Source organism: Peromyscus eremicus, chromosome 18 (genome assembly GCF_949786415.1).
Source record: "Peromyscus eremicus chromosome 18, PerEre_H2_v1, whole genome shotgun sequence".
NCBI lineage: Eukaryota > Metazoa > Chordata > Mammalia > Rodentia > Cricetidae > Peromyscus > Peromyscus eremicus.
The window spans coordinates 14,373,111-14,390,964 of NC_081434.1; the positions used below are offsets into that span (position 1 = coordinate 14,373,111).

The 17,854-nt window shown below is 39.2% G+C and overlaps 1 long non-coding RNA gene across 1 annotated transcript in view; it reads right to left on the reverse strand.

Annotated features, from left to right (window-relative positions):
- The window catches only part of LOC131895152 (uncharacterized), a 30,193-nt gene extending 13,233 nt beyond the window's left edge, over window positions 1–16,960 (reverse strand). Inside the window, exons 1-3 of the long non-coding RNA XR_009375111.1 lie at window positions 16,352–16,960; window positions 15,659–15,788; window positions 8,919–8,967 (exon numbers count right to left, since the gene is read on the reverse strand). This is a non-coding gene — a long non-coding RNA (uncharacterized LOC131895152). The remainder of the gene's footprint in view (window positions 1–8,918; window positions 8,968–15,658; window positions 15,789–16,351) is intronic.
- Between the last annotated feature and the right edge of the window lie 894 nt (window positions 16,961–17,854).

Sequence of the window (17,854 nt, forward strand, 5' to 3'; positions counted from 1 at the left end):
ACTGGGCATGGCAGGCATCTGATGAGATGGAGCCTCTGAAGCAACAAGCAAGTTGTTGCATGTGGGATGACTCAGCCTTAACAGGCTTGAGGGCCAGCCAGCCCAAACCAGTAATAAGATACTTCCTGAGAGCCAACCTGGGTTTGCCTAAAGGCCTTAGCAATGGCAGTTGAGACATAATCTGGAGATGACCTGGACCAGTGAGAGGAAGCCATGTCACACTATCAGATGTGTATTCATCAGACCTCCCCCCCAGGGTGGGGTGGGGGGTATATAAGGCTTGCCTCTTCCTGAATAAACTGAGCTTGTTGTTTCCACATCCTCCCAGAGTCTGTGTCATTGACTCTGCACCATCTCGCCCCCCCCTCCCCGCCCCCCCAAGGGAACAACAGCAAAGGACCCTGCCACAGCTGCATACAAGAGTCTACTGTTCATTCAAAGCCTGATACAATCCATTTTCTACATAACATTAATTCATGTCAACTCTTCTGGAGTTAGACAAAAGCCAGTAGAAAGAAAAGAAAGGAAAGGAAGAGAAATGGGTAATGAGACAGCTCAACTTTAACACAGACTCTGAAATTCATTCAGAAGGTTTGTTTATTTATTTATTTTATCCTAGTTTGGAAAACAGACTTGTGTAAAAAGGTGAGTTATTAATCACTAAATGTTGTAACATATGGAAACTTAACTGTATTGTTTCTTTTCTTCTATTTATAAGAAATACCATTCTCTGTGGTAGATTAGTTATTGAATTCCTAAAGAAGCAAGAGAATATATTAGGGCAATGATGGCATAGACCTTGTGGGAGCAACCAACCAACCAATGTCTGATTTGACTTAAGGCCCACTCCACAAGACAGAACCTATACTTGACACTGCTTGGGGGACCAAGAACCAGAGACTAGATAGCCCAGATACCTAGAATAAAACCAAACACTACTGATCTAAAAAAAAAAAAAGTATTGATAAATGACTCCTACTGATATTTTACTATACTTATAGATCAGTGCCTTATTCAATCATGATCAGAAAAGCTTCCTCTGGCAGCAGAAGAACAAATGCAGAGACCCACAGCCAGACTTTACAAGGAAAGGGAGTCTAAATGGGATGTCTCCATCAAATCCCTTCCCTCAGAGCTCAGGGAATCCTGTAGAAGAGGAGGTAGAATGAGTGTAAGAGAGAGGATAGAGGACACCAGGAGAACAAGGCCCTCTGCATTAACTAAGCAAAATGCATATGAGCTCACAGAGACTGAAGCAGGAAGCACAGGGCCTACTCAGGTCTGCACTAGGTCCTCTGCCTGTGTATTATCGGTTTTAGATTAGTATTTTTATGGGACTCCCAAGTGTGAGAACAAGTAGGTCTCTGGTTATTGTGCCTGCTCTTAGGACTCTTTCCCTCCTGGTAGTTTGCTTTGTTCAACTTTGATATGATAGATTTTGCTTTGTCTTATTATATTTTATTTTGTCATATCTGATTGTTATCTCTTAGACGCATGTTTTGTTTTCTAATGAGAGACAGAAAGGGAATGGATCTGGAGGGAAGGGGATGTAGGGAGAAACTGGGAAGAGTAGAGGGAAGGGAGACTGTAATCAGGATATATTGTATGTGAAAAGAATCCATTTTCAATAAAAGGAAAAAAAGAAAATGTCCATTTATTTTGTGGCTCTGACCACTAATGAAATGGACATGAAATGGATCTGTCTATGAAGTAGGTGCTGGCTGTGATGAATACCACAACTCTGGCCAGCATCTCTCCTTAATGTCTTTAGGGTTTTGTGAGCTTCAGGGTATTCCTAAAGTTCTAAGACTAGGAAGGAGTCATTCAGAAAACTGTCATGGCTGAACATGGTAAGTGGAAGTGCAGAGGTAGACTTAATTTGAAGCAACAAGGAAAAGTAGAATTCCTAACACATTTTTCTATTTCTTTTTTCTTTTTGTTCTTTTTTTGGGGGAGGGCATGAGGAGAAACTGAATACATTCGCATGCATACCTTCCCAGTTTCCTTTCTTGCGGATTCTACAGGAATTAGTCTAACTGTTTTGCTGCTCACAGCCTTACTCCTTTTCAACTCCTCAATATCTAAAAATGTGGACTTACTCTTTTTATTTTGTGGAAACTCATCAAACTGGGCCAATTAGTTTTACCTGCAGTATACTTAAATTGACAAATAATTACCTTAGTAAGTAGGTTTTATTAATACAACAAAATTTACTTTTGATTAGTACAGATTTGAGTCATGGTCTTTAGCTCATCATATAAAATAAACAAATGTGACCCTCATTGCTGACTTGTGAGTTTCTAGAGGTTGACTAGTAATTATTTGACTGACTGTCATGGAGTGTTCTAATGTGACAAATAGAACCATCGCTTAAGTATGCTAAAGCTAGCCTAATTGAATATGTCATGGAGCTAGTATAAAGTATTTAAAAGTACTCGACAATGGATGACAGACAAACATAACCTCTGATCAAATTGGCACCATGACTCAGAATTACAAATTTTTCTTATGATTCTATCAGAGAGTAATTAACTGAAAAGATGAGAATGGTACCTAAGATTAATGACAATGTCAATAAGCTATTTGAACTTCGGCTAAAAATGAATGCACAGAGCACAGCAATTAAGCACATTTGGTTTAAATAAAGCACCTTCGGTTGCTGGGAAAATTACCCACTGAGTTTATGTTCCTACTGGGAAATATTTCTTGGGATTGGAATAACGAAGGCATCTCAAAAACAATGGGAACAATAAAGAAGTTAAAAATACTTTGTAAAGAAGGCGGCACTCCTGGCCATTATCATCTTAAGTTCTTAGTGAAATAAACAGTGTGGAAATGAAGAGAAAAAGTATTATGTATGCACCAAGGGCACAGTGAAAGCCTGGTGATGAGCAGTGTGAGTTTATGCAGAACAGATGATGCTAGGCATATGTACTTGCATTCCTCTGACCACAGTACAAAGTGGGTGGAGGGAATTTGGTAGATGTAATATGTCTGGACTTTACTAAATGATTTTCTTTATGCCTTATGGAAGCTTACTTAATATTTTAATTAAATCTGGCTTAACTATATACACCAGCACGTAGGCTGAAATAAGCTTATAAAATTTAAAAAGGCGAAGAGGAGGCTTAGTCACTACGTAAGCTGAGTGAGTGAAAGGGAGGAGAAAAACTGAGTGGGTACTGGGGGCAGAGCTGGCCTCCCGGGGGTGTAAGTGCTAAAGGACTGTGCATGAGATGTTAGGAAGTGTTACAGAACACAACTGGCTCTCCAATATTAAGGCTCAGCACTCATTTTAAGAGCCAAGGGAAACAATATTTTGCCACGATCTTGTCAGTTTGTAGCTGTGCTAACCAAGTCTAGTCTGCAGCTAGAGACTGCCTTTACCAGTTACAAAAGCACTGGAGTGGTCCTGGAGAAATCCTTAAGTTATTGGGAGATGTTTTAAAAAACTTTGGTGCCTATGAGTTTTATTTAAAAGCAACAACAACAAACTTCAAGTTAAATAAAAAGTGGAAATAAAATTCTACTTCTGTAGAAAATATCGCCTAAGATTCTATCTACATTTTTGTCATTAATACTGATCTTTTTTTTCTCATCACCATTAACTCTGCCATTAGCCTAGCGCTTTCATATATTCTTATCATCCTTATTACCTCTGTTATGATCAGGAAAGCAGCTGTTGTAACAGTTGCTTCCATTTATTTCTTACATGAGTGCGTTGCCAACTAGACCTGATCCTGATATAACCAATAATCTGTGTTTTGCAAAACATGTTTTCTAATTTGTCAGTCCCATCATACCCAGTTTGCAATATGGAAATTCACACTGTTAAATAAAAGCTGTAGATAGGACTGAATTGTTTTGCTACATGCCCCAAAATATATCTCATTCAGGGCAAATGGCTCCAATCTGTAATAGCTGCCACTAAATGGTAAGATCTTATGGTGCTGTGATATGTCAATATTTCAACCAATCCAGAGCCCCTCGCCTCAGACTCCCAAGCTTCTCTCAGAGTGTCTGCTTGCAAAGTATGTCAGGGCTTCCTCAAAGGAAGGGCACACCAATGCATTTTCTCTTTGTCCTCTTGAATGTGAAATTATACACCTCCATTAAACATGCTTAAAAAATTTGGTTGTATCTTACAAAATGTCAAAGTTTGTAAACCAGAAAATATGGTAGTAGACTAGCCGCTCTGTAGTCTTTCCCCTTTAGCAATACAAAATTCTTTTGTTGTTCTTGTGTATATGTGTCTGTATTTATTTATCTGCATGCACATGTGTGCACGAGTGTGGAGGTCAGAGGTCCCCTCTGGGCACTGTTTCTCAGGAGCCATGCACCTTGTCTTTTGACTTAGTGTCTCTTACAGGGACTTGAGGCTTGCTTATTACGAAAGGCTGGCTGACCAACAAGACCTAGGCAGCCACTTGTCTCAGCCTCCCTAGGGCTATACACCTACCACAGTGCCCAATTTTTTTTTTTATGCAGCTTTTAGGGATCAGACTTGGACCCTCATGATTGTAGCAAGTACTTTTACCAACTGAGCCATTTCCCAGTTCCCAATACTGCTAAAATGAGCCACAATTTTGTTTTCGCCGTGCTATGTAATAATTGAAATGACTATAAATTAACATAAATTGTGAAAGCAAAGCAGATAATAGAAATGATGGCATCGTTTTGAGAGTTTGGACATTCATCAGCATTTGGAATTTAGAACCCATTATTCTGTACAATGAATTCACACACATAAATTAGATATTTAGCTAATTAAGAGCTTAAAGTTGTGTATTATGAGTTCTGGCTTCAGATTTTTGTGTTCTGTTTATGTGTGTGCTCGTGTGTGTGTGTGTGTGTGTGTGTGTGTGTGTGTGTGTGTGTGTGTGTTTCTCGGGCTTTTTCTTTTATTTCTTTTCTTGGTTTTGGTTTTGTTGTTGTTGCTTGCCTATTTGTTTTCTAAAGAGAGAGAGAAAGAAGTCATGGACTTGAATGGATGGAGAAGTGGGAAGGATCTGGGAGAAGATGAGGGAGGGGAAACCGTGATTAGAATATATTTTATGAAAAAATATTCTTTTCAAGAAAAAATAAGAGCCTAGACTCTCTTCTGCAAAACAAATTTAAGATACTTAAAAATACATACCTATTGACAAGGAAAGACAAGGCTGGAAATTAAAATGAAAACCATTAACAAATATGTAAAGCAGTCAAAAGGGACATTTAAATTTTCCCTTGGTATTGTGATGCTTATAATAATTGAGATCAAGCTTCTGTGTCTTCTAGGATTTATTTGGTTCCCATTCAAATCATGCAGTTACCACAGTTTAATTTTCTGTCAGTTTTCAAGACTGTAAAATGCATTATGCAGTGTTTATATATATACTTTTATATATTTATATATATTTTTATATATGTTGCTCAAGGAAGTCTCCTATCCCACCCACTTGTGGAAAAATGTAACTTTGATGAGAAAGTGTTTTTTATTTTTGAGATAGAATTCCGTGTCACCTTGAGTGGCTTCAGACTTGCAATATAGCTTCTGATTCTCTTGCCTCCACCTCCAAAATGCTGAGACTATAGACATTCATCACCCTGCCTGGCTTTGATGAAAGTTCTCTTATCAATTGATCTCTTGTAGGTGATTCAATCTATTCCCGGCCAAAGTTAAGGGTAGTCCTTGAAACCTTCTGTTTATTTTCTTTCTTTTTTCTTTTGATTTTTCGAGACAGGGTTTCTCTGTGTAGCTTTGCGCCTTTTCCTGGAACTCACTCTGTAGTCCAGGTTGGCCTTGAACTCATAGAGATCTGCCTGCCTCTGCCTCCTGAGTGCTGGGATTAAAGGCATGCGTCACTACCGGCCAGCTGAAACCATCTATTTCTTAGCTTCTTCTGTCTCCTGTCTAATCAAATCAGACTGAAGAGTTTCTTAGTCTAGATAATATATGGCATTAGAACCTCCAAGAAAATCAGATCATTGTGGTCTGTAGGTAGTTACTCCTGTCAGTACTATGCATTTTCTTGAGTAGTAGGTCTGCAAGTATGTGTTCAGTTGGATTTGGCCATGTCTTTAGCGAATACACTGTTTACAAGGGAGTATGGCCGCCTTGGTAAAACAGTTGGTTACTCATGCTAGGCCACGTAGGGATATGAAGGTAGGTGCTGGGGTTCCAGACAAAGCAAACAGAAAGCAAGGGTGAAATCGTTGTTGTTGTAATTGCTACAAGAGAATAGACAAGTAGATAAGTAGATGAGTGGACTTTGGACTGGATCTTGTGAATAATGTCAGCAGACAATGGAGGTAGGTCCTTGGTCCATCACGTGGCCCTGGGGTAATTATGAGAAAAGCTCTTCCAGTCCAGTGGGTCAGCATTGAGTGTATGGACTGTTCATTTCCTTAGTTTGCATATGAAAAATTCCCAGAGGATGTGAGTCATAAGTGAGTCTTTGTTCTGTTTAAGAACTGATTAGACTGGGGAAGGGCAGCCTCTTTCTATTCAGTGAGGTTCCTATAACAAAGTACCAAGATTATAGAAACTACAGAAACACTCGATCATTGAGAAATGAAGTACTGAGTCTTGTAACTTATTACAACTGACATTTCAGGCAGGCCCTGGTCTCTGGCCTTTGCATTGGCTGTACCCCCTGCCAAGACCACTCTATCCAAATGTGTCCCTTGGCTTTCTCCCTTAGCTGCTTTGTGCTTTGAATCCCTAATAACAATGAACCACCCATTCTACAGCCACCCATTCCCCTACTTAAGGTTGACCTCTCCCCACAGAGACCCTTTGCTGTCACCGACTTATTTTTCTTAATCATTCCTTTCCGACTCACACACTTGTCTCATTTCTTTCTGTTTTTTTTTTTTTAATTAAATTTTTCCATACAATAGATTTTGGTCATTTTTTTTCCCTTCCTCCAATTCCTCCCAGATCTTTCCCACCTTCTTCTTACCCACTCAACTTTATGTTCTCTCTTTCTCTCTTCCATCTCAACACACACATACTACACACACACACACACACACACACACACACACATCAAAAAATGAAATCAGAGCAAACAACCAATGAGACAAAAAAAATCTAAAACAAAGCAAAATGAAACAAAATACTCACCAAACAAACAAGCAAGCAAGCAAACAAACAAACAAAAACCAAAAATAAATAAATAAACCATGGAGTTTTGGTGTGTGTTGGCTAACTACTCCTGAGTTAACTACTACTTCAGGGATTACCCTGAAGTGTGGTTGATACAACTAGTGATACTTCATTGTAGAAAACTGATGTTTATTTTTTTTTCCTTTGCCAGCAGGTATCAATTGCATATAGCTTCTTGGTTAGGAGTGGAAGCCTGTGTCTGCTTTCCTCGCTCAGTGCTGGAAACCTGTCTGGCTTGAACCTGTGCAGGCCTTGTACATGCTGCCAGTCCCTGTGAGTTTATATGTGCATCAGTACCGCATATCTGGAAGACAAGGTTTCTTTGGAGTCATCCGTCATAATTGGGTCTTACAATCTTTCCATCTCTTCCAAATAGATCCCTGAGCCTCAAGGCTGGAGGGGAGAGCTTTGAGGAAGACATTCCACTTAGGATTGAGTGCTCTAAAGTCTCTCTCTCTGCACACTGTCCAGTTGTGGGTCTCTGTGTCAATCCCCATCTACTGCAGGAAGAAGCTTCTCTGATGAGGGCTGAGCAAGGCACTGATCTATATGTATAGCCATATGTCATTAAGAGTCATTTAATTGCTAAGTTTCGCTAGCAGAATAATAGTAGCAAGTTGTCTCCTTGGCCAATAACCCATCTCAGGTTCTAGGCCAGTTTAGCAGTGTTACATATGGATTCCATCTCATGGAGAAGGGCCTTAAATCCAGTAAAAAAGTGCTTGGTTACCTCCTTTTATTGCTGCCTTGCTAACATAATTAGATTGTAAGCTCTATAAAGAGAAAAGGGCTGTATCTATTTTGTTCACTACTGTGTCTTTTTGATCTTGAGCAACTTCTGCACATGGCAAAGGCAGAAAATTTCTGTAGAATGAATGAAGGAGTAAAGAGGTTGTTTTAGTTAGGATTTCATTGCTGTGAAGAGACACCATGACCATGGCAGCTCTTATAAAGGAAAACATTGAATTGGGGCTGGCTTACAGTTTTAGAGGTTTCGTCCATTATCTTCATGGTGGCATGCAGGCAGACATGGCGCTGGAGAAGGAGCTGAGAGTTCTACATCTTGAGCCACAGGCAGCAGAAGCAACTGTGTACTGGGTGTAGCTTGAGCAGATATGAGACCTCAAAGCCTGCCCCCACAGTGACGCACTTCTTCCAACAAGGCCACACCTTTTAATAGTACCACTCCCTATTGGCCAAGCATTCAAATACATGAGTCTATGGAGGCCAGACCTATTCAAACTACCAAAGAAGTGATATTCAATTTTAAGCTTAAAGTCACTTTCTGTTTTCCATGACTCTGTTGTTTACAAGACCTTTGACAGTGACTTTTGGTGGCAATGAACCATTTGTGGCGCCCAATTGAGAATGAAATGATGCTGAGAGAAGGTAGTAGGTAGCCGGAAGGGAAAACTACTGTTAGGGATCAAGAATTAACTCAAAAATGAGAGGGTTTCAGGATAGGAGGCAACTCTTTGCTACTTCTCAAAACAACAGAGGGGTCTGGATTTTCCAACATTATGTGGCATAGAGAAGCAAATCATTTTGTCTGAACATTCAAAGAAAAAGTCTCCTGAAATGCTAGAGAACCAGAGCTATATGGGGTGCAGTGACATTGTAGAATAGCTTTAAATAAATGACAGAACCATTTAAGGAGAAAAACCTGAATAAGAGGAAGGAAATTGGGCTCTATTTCTCAGGTTAAGGGACCATCACAGAAGAAAGGAAACAGGTTTAATTTTGTTGAAGAGTAAAGAGACAAGGTTACTATTTGGCATTGTTTTTGGTATTTAATGGATGACTCTGTCTGTATTTTCCTGATAAATAAGAAACACATAACCTCAGCATAATGCAGTATAGTTTGTGAGTCAGCAGTGCCAAAATATGCATCACAGCACACACCAGCTTTGCATAAATAAAAACACCGCTTGAGTTTCTAAGTGCCGTCAAACTTAACTTATTTTGCACATCTTCAAGATTCCATTCTGGAGATAGCTTTTTATTTTTTTTCTTAGTTAATGCAACATTTGCTTTGTTTGCCACCTGTTTTTTTTTTTTTTCCCGGTAACTTACTTGTAGCTGATAATAAAAGAAATGAATAGTATCCTCGGTGTTTGCTCGAGTGTCCGTGTGTGTTATGAATGATGAGAACTCCTGGTACATAATAATGTTGACCATTGCTTTAAAGGGAGGCTAATCCATTGGTTTTGTCTGGGGTGTGATAAGCCTAGAGTGGCCCTGTGAAGCAAGGAAACACTGAATTTTATGCAAAGCCTGCTGATTAGATACTCTATATTTCAAAGACAGTTTAGCAAACCTGGGTAAAGTTAATATTTTTTTTTTCTGTAAGTGATACAGAGAAAATATTTAAATGTTGAGTAAGTCCTGTAATTGTTAGGTTCACCACTTTGTGAAAAGATGCTATTCCCAACAGCATCATGTTATCAGGGATGTGAACCTTAAATCAACAGCTGCTACACCTCCAGAAAGTTATGAATTTTTTTCCTGATTTATAGCAATCATTCTTTTTATTTCTTTTCTAGTCAAACAGAGAAATTAAAGTTATTCTCATGTAAAAGATACACAAATGGTGGCCTAACAATTCATGTCATCTTTGCCTCTTGCCTTTTAAATTCAATTGATGTTAAATGTGATCTGAGGGCTCATTTTGATTAATAACAGAAACATTGTTAGTAAATAGAAAGTAGAGGCAACATTATATACATAAAATAAAAATAGAAAACACAGGCATGATAGGGGAATTATTTGTATGATTTTTGTGACTTGTATTATACAGATAAGACACAAATAGAAGCTCAGGAGATTCATAAGAACAGAGGAGGGGAATGTTTTATTTTGTTGGCTTTAAACATTCTTTTTCTTTTCTTTCCTTTTGTTGGTTTGTGTTTGTTTTTTGAGACAGGGTTTCTCTGTGTAGCCCTGGCTGTCCTGGAACTTGCTCTGTAGACCAGGTGGGCCTGAAACTCACAAAGGTGGCTCTTTGGTGAATTTAGGTAAACTGTACATTGAAGCTAAAAATTCAGTTTCATTTGACAAGGGAAAAGTGACCTTAAAGTTTCTAAAATTGCAAAAATTAGGAACAACTGACATTCACTACATACAAAAATGTTCCCCCCAAAGACCCTTGCTGTTATACTGGTAAATATAGAGCCAAAGGCTCTGACACTATCTGTGGGCTTGGGCAAGGACTGTGAAACGAAGCATTGGGCAGAAGCTTACACAATGCAACAAAAATGGGAACCCACGTTAAGTCACTCATCGGGAGTTTTCACATGCACACTCTAAAACATGATGTAGCATAGCCTCAAAAGGGGATGTCTCATGCCTGGTATTGGGGTTTTTGTTAGTCTATGGCTCTTTGGGGCCACTGTACCTGAGGTGGTAAAACTTTACTTAACCTATATATGTATACCCATAGACTTCCAAACATTATAGGCTATTGCTGTTACTTTTCTTTGTCTCCCAGTGGGGAAATGTAAGTCTCCATTGCTAAAGACAGCATGTACTTTGGACACAAGACCCAGAAGATCTGAGCTGAAAGCTTCCTCCCTAAGTACTCATTTGCATGGTACCAAAAGGTTCCATGCAAGTCTCTCCAAGGGAGAAAAGTGACTAGTAGTCTTACCCAGCTATGAGGCCTATGAACTACAGCAATATCCGGCATGGCACAGTAGCTCTAATGATGTAGGCACATATAACATTGGCTGTAACCCACAGCTCTATAATTGGAGTCTCTTCTCAACAAAAGGAAATCGTGCCTGGTACTGTAAACTTTGCCAGCTACCAAGGGCTACTGAAGTCTTGGATCTTGGAGGACATACAACCATGGGTTTACTATGACTACTTTATTCCTGCTACATTCCGAATATTTTTTTATGCCCACAGAGACATGTAGCTCTCACCCCTTATCAAAGAGATTGCAGTGTTTTATATATATGTGTACACACACGCACACACACACACACACACACACACACACACACACACACACATATCTCACAACTCTTGCACTTAAGGCTCAGGGGACATCATAGAAGAAAGGCAGAAAGATTATAAGAGCCAGAGGACCAGGAAGCCTGCAGTTTGATTGCGTCTCCTAGGAATGTAAGCAGAGCTACACCCATGGAGTCTCATCAACATGGCTGCCTAAACAACATCTGAACAAAGACAGTACCACAGACACGCTAAGACGGAAGGGGGAAATACCACAGGGCCCCAACCTTAGACAAAGAACTACAGGCAACTAAGAAATGCTGAGAGAAGGAGAAATAGTCTTCCCCAGGGAAGGGACTCCCCAATTGGTTATTCAACAGCAAGTAGTCAGCCCTGAAGTTGTATACATACAAGTAATATTATACGGACTGAGAAGGTTGTACTTATATATTTAGGGATACACACAACAACAACAATAGCAACAATAACAATTAGAGAAAAAGAAGCCTTGAATTTGAAAGAGAGCAAAGGGGTAAGTGGAAGGCTTTGGAGGGAGAAAAGGAAAGCGATAAAGAATGTAATTATAGGTTTTTTTTTTTTTTTTGCTTTTTCGAGAAGGGTTTCTCTGTGTAGTTTTGGTGCCTGTCCTGGATCTCACTCTGTAGACCAGGCTGGCCTCGAACTCACAGAGATCCACCTGGCTCTGCCTCCCGAGTGCTGGGATTAAAGGCGTGCACCACCACTGCCCGGCGTAATTATAGTTTAATGATAAAAAATAATAACTATTTTAAAAATTACCTGGATTTGCTCCATAAGAGGAGAAAACAGTAGGGAGCATCATTTGGAGGAAAAGTCTTAAAGACAATTCTTACATTTTCCTAGAAATAACGCAGATTAATAGAATCAAGTTAACCATATATTAAAGATAGCCCTATTACCACAAGCTAGTACCAACCCAAACTAGTGTTTATTAGTTATCAAATTTAATTAGCCTCAACAACTCTTCAAAACTACATGGGATATTTTTCTTCCTTCTACAACCCAAAACAGTTAAACTTACTCAGGTAGTTAGTAAATGACAGATAAGTAGTAGATATTTCAACCCAGGCAGTCTGTGTTTAGAGTCTTCTCTTGACTGTGTTTGCATAGCTATAAAAACTTGTCTACACGTAAGGACATCAGGGCTGTGCTTATTGTTAGAAATGTAATACAGCCTAGTGATGGTGGCACATGCCTTTAATTCCAGCAGAGGCAGGCGGATCTCTGTGAGTTTGAGGTCAGCCTGGTCTATAGAAAGAGTTCCAGGGCAGCCAGGGCTATACTGAGAAACCCTGTTTTGGAAAACCAAAGCTAGGGGTGGGGAACCCAAAAGAAATGTGATGCAATCAAATTAAATAAAGATCTCTGCCCTAATAAAACAAAATAAAACAACAAAAAAGCAAAACCAAACACAAATCTGTAGCATAGGCTCGGATTTCACAAAGGACTGTCTCTGGAGCCACACAATGACGTCCTTAATAGAGGCTTCCAGGTGACCTACCGTTGGGCAAAGTAAGCTGGACCCTATACATTGTATCCTGCTGTGCCCAAGCTTCATATCTTTCAGAGCTTGGTCCTTCCTATGGTGTTGTTAAGAAGCAAGACTTTTTTTTTTTTCTCCAAGACAGGGTTTCTCTGTGTAATAGTCCTAGCAGTCCTGGAACTCACTTTGTAGACCAGGCTGGCCTCAAAATCACAGAGACAGAGAGCCCTGTACCTCTGCCTCCCAAGAGCTGGGATTAAAGGCATGTGCCACCACCACCAGTCCAGAAGTGAGACTTTTTTTTTTGTAATGAGATTTTTTTATTAAGAAATTTTTAAATTCATTTTACATACCTATCACAGATCCCCCTCTTCCCTCCTACCACCCTCCAGCCTACCTCACAACGCCCCCCCCATTCCCTCCTACAAGAAGATAAGGCCTCTGGCCAAGCTCCAGGAGTCCAGTTGAAGAGAGAGAAGAGGGATTCTATGAGCAAGGGCATCAAGATCATGGTGGGGAAACCTACAGAGAAGTGAGACTTTTGAGAGGTGGGTCCTGGTGAGAAGTCCCCTTGTCACTTGGAGAGTGGCATTGACACCCTGTGGAAATGAGTTGCTAGAAGCGTGAGCCTGACCCTGACATTTGGAACATTCTCTGACTCCTTGTGATGAGCTATGGTTTCTCCCTTCTTTGTGGGCCTGCTGTTGGGAAGCTTCCTACCGTGAGGTACTCGCCATAGCTAGGCTGTGCTGACACACCCTGGAACCTTTAGAAATTTTAGTTAGATCTTCAGATAATGCCGTGGTGGGAGGCACACAGCATCAGTAGGTATGATCTCCTCCTGGTTGTAGGAAGAAGGGTAGGCAAGGCCTCCTGAACAATCATTCAAACTGTCATTTTTAAATCCCTGGTGATCATTATAAGATCATATGAAATATAAAATAAAGAAATAAAACAAAGACAAGTTATGAGAATTTTCCAAGCAGACAAAACTAGCTAGTTCACATAATGGAAAGTAACCTATGTTTGTTTGGAATGCAGGTTTTTTTTTTTTTTATTTTTGGTGGGTATTCATTGTACATAGTACTGGGTCTCAGAGGGCATTTACACACAAGTACACAATGGACATTGATTGCCTTCATCTCTCCCACCCACCTCCCTTTATTAACCCTCCCCTTCCTCCCTTAGAGCCCTCAGTCCCCTAGACAATTTAATGTCTACTTTTATGTCACATACATAATTTTAGAAAAATCTAAGCCCTTGGAAGTAAGAGAAAACATGCAATATTTGTCTTTCTAAGTAGGACTTATTTTGCTTAATATGATAATCTCTGATTGTATCCATTTTCTTGCAGAGAACACAATTTAGCTCATCTTCACGGCTGAGTAAGTGGAATATAAGTGATTTTAGGTGATTTCTTATAAATGCCTCTCAGCACCACGAAGAAAACAATCATAAAATTTAAGCTACTTCCCTGAAATGGCTTAAGACAATCACTTTTAACCAACCCCCTACTGCAATAGTTAATCATTGCAAAAACAGATATCCTCATTTCTGCTTTATAAACCATGGGCCTATGAGTTACTCATCACTTTCATTTGGAGGCCTCCAATATTGCAATTCATAATTTTTCTTTTTCATCTATATTGGTGTGCGATGTGCATGGACGTGTGTGTGTGTGTGTGTGTGTGTGTGTGTGTGTCTGTCTGTCTGTCTGTGCACATGCTTGAAGAGGCCCAAGGTTGATGTAGGATTTTTCCTTGATGACTCTCCACCTTTTTCATCAAGGGGGAGTCTTTTTATTGAACCCATAACTCACTGGCAGGGTAGTCTAGTTAACCAGCCTGCTCTGAGTGTTCCTTGTCTCTGCCTCCCTAACATTGGAATTACAGGCAGTCCACTATTCATCTGGGCCCTTACATGAGTTCTAGGGAGCCAATTAGATCCTCATGTTTGCTGCATGTTCTGAAATCATTTTAAGAACAGAATCATCTCTCCATTCCAATTTATGATTTCTTACATGAAAAGTTCAAGTTTTTCCTTACTTTAACCAATTTTATTCTTGACACTATCAAACTAGATTAGGAGCAGGGAATGTACATTATGGAAGTAAATTCTGGCTGCTGGAGTGTAGAGATCTCAAATCTCAACAGTTCTACATGATAGGAATTTACTAACCTTATGCTGTGGGATGTTCTCTATGCTATGAATGTGTTGTTCTGATTGGTTAATAAATAAAGTGCTGATTGGTCAGTAGCCAGGCAGGAAGTATAGGCAGGACAAAGAGAGAGGAGAATTCTGGGAAAAGGAAGGCTGAGTCAGGAGATGCTGCCAGCTACCGCCATGAGTACCAACATGTAAGATACTGGTAAGCCACGAGCCATGTGGCAAGGTATAGATTAATAGATATGGGTTAATTTAAGATATAAGAACTAGATAGCAAGAAGCCTAAGCCATTAGGCCAAACAGTTTAAATAATATAAGAGTCTGTGTGTTTATTTTATAAGTGGGCTGCAGGACTGCCGGGGCTTGGCTGGCACTGGAGAGAAACATAGAATCTGGGCATCATTTACATATCCATTCATGGACTCAACTAGATCCTAGTATATCCTATATTCTTCTACTTACTTTAGGACCTCAGAGACTTCTCCATACCAGAAGCAGATGCAAAATTAGGGTGGAATTTAAAAAAGAGAAGATTTCTTGTGAACAAAGTCAGGAAGTGACATTCATTGCTCCCTTGCATTCTATTGGCTGTCACCCTTACATGACCACTTCAAATTAAGAGGTTTAGGAAAGATCCTAGGAAAATATGAACTCAGAAACAAAGATTGAATGAGAGCACATTGCCTATTCTTACAATGGATGGCAAAAATACTTTAGAAAACAAGTAAGGCATTCAAATAAACACAAAATAACACATGGTGATCGGAGCTTGTGTTTTGCTTGTAGAAGGATAGCCCAACTGAGAAGATGATAGTTTTAGCTTATCTCTGAAATGAAGATTAAAAAAAAATAAAAATAAAACAAACCTTGGCATGAAGTCACAGGCTTACAGTACTTGATCCTCTTAAAATGTTGGCTCTGGAGATGCTTTGAGGTCAGGGGTCAATTATGTGGATACAGGAAACCATCCATACTGATTCTGCCACAGATTTCAACCTGCAGAAATAAACTTGGAGTGGCCAAGACTGTAATTTGCAGTAGAGTCAGGTTGTTGATTTGTATACATAAGAAAGTGTTAAGTATCAAGTCAAAGGGAGTCTCCTGAAAAACTACTTTGTGATGCCTTGATTTTCTCAGGGCCATTTAGAACAGACATTTCTCACTATTTTCATGAATGTATACTATCTTTATTTGTGGTTTCAGAAAAGTCACACCTTCCAAAATTAGGGTTCATTATTCCATGGGCCATGACCAGCTAAAATTCTCCATCATCAATTACCTCATGTTTTCCCTTTTATCTTTGTATGTTTAAAATATACAATTACTCAAAAAAGACAGAAGATGGAAGAGTAAATCTAGTCTTCTATGGTGCCAAATCGAACCCAATTTAGAGGCAGAGTTGCAGCTATACTAAAAAAAATAAGTACTCAATTAAAGGTGTTATTTATGCCATGACTCACCAATTACTAATACAATTGTTATAAGGTTTGTTGCAATGAGTAGAAGTTCAATTACATTACATAACAATTACTATTAAATGCAAAATTGATACTTCTCACCTTTTTATTTGTTGGAGCTTGAGGCTTCTAAATCGCATCGTGTAGCTGTCAGTTTTCAATCATTATTTATGCCAGATACGTTATTGACTGACAAGAGCCAGGTATTCCCCATTCTCCTTAAAACACTCAAAATAGCTGCCTTTGTATCTAGCATTTTGACAAGTATTTTCTGCGTCAAAAACATATTATGTCACAGCATAAATTACTGCTTCAGGCCTACCATGCATTATTTTCTAAATGGAGATAAAATCTTCTAGGTCCCTTTAAAGTGAAACTCCCACAAAACAAAACAAAAACAAAACAAAACAAAACAAAACACCACCTCCAAACATTCTATTTTCTACCAACCAAAACATTTTAGTTTAGCTTATGTTTTCCTTATGTAAGTTATCCAAATTTGCCAATGTGGGTGAACCATTTTTGTGTCAATAACAGAACTGTAGCAGCAACTCCACGAGAATTCTTACTTTAACTGATATTAATTTCTTGGGAGTGACTGTGTCTTGTATCTTAACCAAAGCAATCTTTTTGCAGTCTCTACACCCGATGTGGTGTTCAAGAATTACAGTTTGTTTATTTGGCTTTGATGGCTCTGCGAAATATTTATTTTTCTGTCTTTTTTTTTTTTTTTTTTTTTTTATCCTTTGTGTGAAGTTATTGGTTGATGGGGCAGAGCGTTCTCTGGAGTTAAAGCAGCCGTTGTCTCAGTATTCATATTTTCAAGCTGAAGTAGTGTAGTGACATCACTGTGGATAGAAAGAAGGGGATAAATCAGCCTGTGAGGTGCTATCATTCATGTGCATCATGAAAAACAATACAGCTGTCACATCTTAACATTCACCATAGATAAAGGGAAGATATATACCATTATTTCACATAGCAAAAGAGAGGAAAACAGCATTTATGGTTAAGGGATGTATAGTATTTTAGTAATATGTCTTATTAAAGCAAAGTAAATCAGTTACCAGGTGGGAAAATTGCAAAGAGCTTATCAAAATGTGGAATCAGAGCCTCAATGTGTGGGAAAATACACACTTTCAGTGAACAATGTATTGGGCTAGACAAATGTTTTCAGTAAATTCAGCATCCTGCAGTTTTTTTTTTTGTTTGTTTGTTTTTTTGTCTTTTGTTTTTTGAGACAGGGTTTCTCTGTGTAGCTTTGTGCCTCTCCTGGAACTCACTCTGTAGACCAGGCTGGCCTTGAACTCACAGAGATTCGCCTGCCTTTGCCTCCCGAGTGCTGGGATTAAAGGCGTGCTCCACCACCGCCCAGGTTCTGCAATGTTTTATATATATGTATACACACACACATACACACCACACACACACACACACACACACACACACACACACACACACACACGCATAAATGAAATATGTATGGTTGGCAATTTTTTCCTCTCTTTTTTTTTCTTAGCATGCTGGGACACTGATGGGGGAATGTCTTTCTATATGCTGTGAAAATATGTTGCTCTGACTGGTTGATAAATAAAGCTGTTTGGC